Raw genomic sequence first — 5,239 nt, forward strand, 5'->3', positions numbered from 1 at the left:
AATCAATCAATCAATCAATCAATCAGTGATAATTATTGAGTGCTTACTCTATGCAGACCATGTACTAAGTGCTTGGTAGAAGCAGCATGGTGCAGTGGATAGAGCGTGGGCCTGGAAGTCACAAGGTCTTGGGTTCTTATTCCAGCTCCTTCACTTGTCTGCTGTGTGACTTTGGGCAAGCCGCCTAACTTCTCTGTGCCTCAGTTACCTCATCTGTAAAATGAGAATTAAGACTGTAGGCCCCACGTGGGACAACCTCATTACCTTGTGTCTACCCCAGTGCTTAGAAAAGTGCTTGCTTGGCACATAGTAAATAGTAAGTACTTAACAAAAGTCATAATTATTATTATTACAATACAAGAGTTGGTAGATATGTTTCCTGCCCACAGTGAATTTACTCTCTAGAGGGGGAGTCAGGCAGTAATATAAATACATTATAAATGTAGGTCCCCAGGCCTTGAAGCCTCCTGTCTCCCCAGGGAGCAGGATTTCAGAGACCTGCCACCTTGAGGGGAAGCAGAGAGCAGAAGCAGTCACCCTCCCAAGCCCAAGGGAGATGGGGGTCCTGATGGTCAGGCGGAAAAAGATTTAAAGAGCAGAAATTTTGCCCACAGATCTTTCTCTGACTACTCCCTCCCAAGACCAACTCTGTGCATGTTGTGGGCACCTCTTGCTTTCCTCTCTTGTCCTGCCCAGCAACCACTCCCCCAAGTCTTGTCCCCCAGTGAGGAACCTCCTAGGGAACAGGCCCAGAATTATCCAGAGCCCAACTTTACCCCCTTCTTCTTCTCCCCACAACCAATCAGTGCAGGTATTAATGGATTGTTAGGAGTTGGGGCTTATTATTATTATTAATCATATTTATTGAGCACTTACTGTATGCAAAGCACAAGTGTCTGGGGGCTTATCCAGCTCCTAGCAATTATCCATCAGTAGTATGTATTGAGCACTTACTGTGTGTAGAGCACTGTACCAAGAGCTTGGGAGAATACTGTACAAAAGAGTTGGTGGACATGATCCCTGCTCACAAGAAGCTTTCAGTCTAGAGGAGGAGACAGACACTGAAATGAATTACAGATAGGGGAAATGGCAGAGTATATGGATATGTACACATAAGCATTGTGGGGCTGGAGGTGGGGTGAATATCAAGTGTTTAAGGGGTACAGATCCAAGTGCATAGGTAATGCAGAAACGAGGGCAAATAGGAGAAATGAGGGCTTAGTCAGGGAAGGCCTCTCGGAGGAGATGTGATCTAGGAGGGCTTTAAGGTGGGGAGAATAATGGTCTTGGGCTATTAGGGCGGAGGAAGTTACAAGCCAGAGGGAGGACTCCGGTAAGGGGTTAGCTGACAGACAAGATGGAGGCACAGTGGTTGGCATTAGAGGAGCAAAGTGTGCTCTTTGGGTTATAGTAGGAAATCAGTGAGTTAAGGTAGGTGGGGAAGAGCTGACTGAGTGCCTTAAAGCTGATGGTGAGGAGTTTCTGTTTGATGAGGAGGTGGATGGGCAACCGCTGGAGGTTTCTGAGGAGTAGGGAGTTGTGAACTGAATGCCATTTCAGAAAAATGATCAAGCCTGCAGAGTGAAGTATAGGCTGGAGCGGGGAGAGGACAGGAGGTAGGGAGATTAGTGAGTTGGCTAATGCAATAGTAAAGGTGGGATAGAATAAGTGCTTGGATCAGCGAGGAGGTAGTGTGGATAAAGAAAGGGAGGGGTAGATTCTAGCGACGTTGTGAAGCTCCTAATTACAGTGCTATCTAATATTGTTCAACAGGACTTTTAGGGGGAAATGAGCCACACTGAAAACCAAGATTTGCTTTAGCCTGGACTTTACGACTTCAAACGAAGAGTTGGTAAAAATCTGAGCGTGCTGTGCTTGGCCTGAAATTTGGACCTCTGGAGAGTTCAAAGATGACATTTCTCATGGGAAGATGTTAACAGGGTGTTGTGGTGTAGCTGGTTCATAAAGTCATTGATGCCTGTATGGAAGGACCACCCTTTCTGCATTATGTGCACGTAAGGAGTAACTCTTGCTGCTCTATAACATATATTACATGCAGTAGCATGGCTCAGTGGAAAGAGAACGGGCTTTGGAGTCAGAGGTTATCGGTTTGAATCCTGGCTCTGCAACATGTCTGCTGTGTGACATTGAGCAAGTCACTTCTCTGAGCCTCAGCTACCTCATCTGTAAAATGGGGATTAAGACTGTGAGCCCCACATGCGACAACCTGATCACCCTGTATCCCTCCCAGGGCTTAGAACAGTGCTTTGCACATAGTAAGCGCTTAACAACTGCCATTATTATTATTATTAGATCCTCCCCTGGGTGTTATGATCTTTCAGAAGTTCCAACATATTTGCCCATTTCTGACCGCTGTCCATCAGGCTGACCAGTTTTCTGCTGCCACCTCTCATCTGTCCTCCTCTAGGGGGGATTTTAAGAGTATCTTCAGTCCACCCTGTTTAAGGTTCATCTATTTGACTCACTATAGAACAGCTTTCAAATAACCCTTCATTCACTCTCTCCACCATGCCCAATGAGGGTGGGTAATACTAGTTAATAATATAATTATGGTATTTGTTAAGTTCTTACTGTGTGTCAAGCACTGTTCTAAGCTCTGGGGTAGATACAACTTAATCAGGTTGGACATAGTCCCTGTCCCACATGAGCCTCCAAGTCTTAGTAGGAGGGACCACTGGAATCCATATTATGAGGAAACTGAGTCCCGGAGAAGTTAAGTGACTTGCCAAGAATCACACAGCAGGATTGCGATGGAGCCAGGATTAGAACCCAGGTCCTCTGACTCCCAGACCTATGGTGCTACTACTAGGCCACAGCTCCTCCCCCATGCTTACTCAGACTATGCTCTAGAACCTCATTGCCAGTGGTCTTGAATAGGACTTGATGTTAAACATTGCATTTAGATCAAGTACTTAGTACAGTGCTCAAAGTGCTCAATAAATACCATTGAGTGACTAGGCGACAATGGTGAAACTGAGCCCCATGTTGAACAAGGACCCTATCCAAACTGATTACCTTGTATCTACACCAGTTCTTGGTACAGTGCTCACAAAGTACATAGTAATACCACAGTTACTATTATTAAGTCAGAAGTGGCATCTGTGGTGGGTCCAAGCAACCACCTAGTGGATAGAGCATGGGCCTGGGAGTCAGAAGGACCTGGGTTCTAATCCCAACTCCATTACTTATAATGTTGGCATTTGTTAAGCGCTTACTATGTGCCAAGCACTGTTCTAAGCGCTAGAGTAGATACAAGGTAATCAGGTTGTCCCACATGAGGCTCAAAGTTTTCATTCCCATTTTACAGATGAGGTAACTGAGGCACAGAGAAGCTAAGTGACTTGCCCAAGGTCGCACAGCTGACAAGTGGCAGAGCCGGGTTTAGAACCCATGACCTCTGACTCCCAAGCCTGTGCATTCCACTAAGCCACGCTGCTTCTCTAACTTGTCTGCTGTGGGACCTTGGGCAAGTCACTTAACTTCTCTGGGCTTCTGTTACCTCATCTAGGAAACAGGGATTAAGACTGTGAGCTCCACGCAGGACAGAGACTGTGCCCAACCTGACAACCTTGTATCTAGCCCAGCACTTAGTACAGTGCCTGGCCCATAGTAAGTGTTTAACAAATGCCATTAAAAAAAAAATAAGGAACATTCAACACTGGTATTCTTTTATACTTTCTGTTTGGTCTAAATCTTGATGCTATGGTAGAGCTACATTCTGCTAATTTCCCATAGGACACACCTCCTCAATTTGGTTTCCTACCTCCTGGTCTAGTCTTGCATCATTGGATGATGTGTTACCCAGGTAACAGATTTCAGGGGCAGCAGTTGGCTCTGCACCCCTGATGTTGATCTTTCGTTGGGTGTAGAATTTGCCAGGTTTGTAACCTCATTCTTCCAGAGAATTGTCAGTCCATAGCATGTTGCTGATTCAGAAAAGCCAATCACAATCATCTGTACGTCTTGTGTGTGTGTGTGTGTGTGTGTGTGTGTGTGTGTGTGTGAGTGTGTGTGTACACATGCACACGTGTGTTTCTAGGACACAGCAACATTTAGAGATTCCAGTAGGAAGGATTCAAGGACTGTTGATGATGCTCACATAAGAAATAATTAGAAAGCCAACAGAATTTTTAACAGGTTTGTTGGTAACACCAAAACAAACCTAAAATACACACTGGAGTGTCATGTACTTCATTTTCTTTGCTTATTTATAGAAAGCTTTAAAAGATAGAGTAAATGATATGTTCAAGGAAAGAAATCATTTAATTGTGCCATGTTCATTTTTTGCCATCCTATGATATAATCCTTTCTCAAAAGTCACTCTTGGGTTCATCCTGAGTCTGGGTTCACCCCAGATTGAGCCCCCTCCTTCCTCTCCCCCTCCCCCCCTTCCCCATCCCCTCCACCCTACCTCCTCCCCCTCCCCACAGCACCTGTATATATGTTTGTATGTATTTATTACTCTATTTTACTTGTACATATTTACTATTCTATTTATTTTATTTTGTTAATATGTTTTGTTTTGTTGTCTGTCTTCCCCTTATAGACTGTGAGCCCTCTGTTGGGTAGGGACCATCTCTATATGTTGCCAACTTGTACTTCCCAAGTGCTTAGTACAGTGCTCTGCACACAGTAAGCGCTCAATAAATATGATTGAATGAATGAATCCTTGAGAAGAGAGTTCGAGGTAGAAAAGAAAACAGCCAAAAGGAGGAGGATTGGGAAATACAGAAGTCATTGTTTTAAATGCAAAATGTATCATTAAAAGGGAAGAAAGGCAGATTATAAGTGACTCAGAGGATAACCCTTACACCAAGGGATCAAAGATAAAGGCACAGCATCTTCACATCTTCACATCCCATCCTGGGATAATAACACTACTAGCAATGATAATGAGACATCTAACAATGGCAGTACCACTACTACCAATACCTACTAATACTAGTTAAAATAGCAATAATAATAGGAAGAATGGCAACTGGTAGGCACTCACTATGTGCCAAGCAGCATGGTTTGATGGATAGGGCATGGGTCTTCAAGTCAGAAGGTCATGGGTTCTAATCCTGGTTCCACCACATGTCTATCTGCTGTGTGACCTCAGCCAAGTCACTTCACTTCTCTGAGGCTCAGTTACCTCATTTGTAAAATGGGAATTGAGACTGTGGTCCCCATGTGGGACAGGGGCTGGGTCCATCCCAATTTGCTTGTACCTCCCGCC

This window comes from Tachyglossus aculeatus, chromosome 1 (assembly GCF_015852505.1).
Source record: "Tachyglossus aculeatus isolate mTacAcu1 chromosome 1, mTacAcu1.pri, whole genome shotgun sequence".
Lineage (NCBI taxonomy): Eukaryota > Metazoa > Chordata > Mammalia > Monotremata > Tachyglossidae > Tachyglossus > Tachyglossus aculeatus.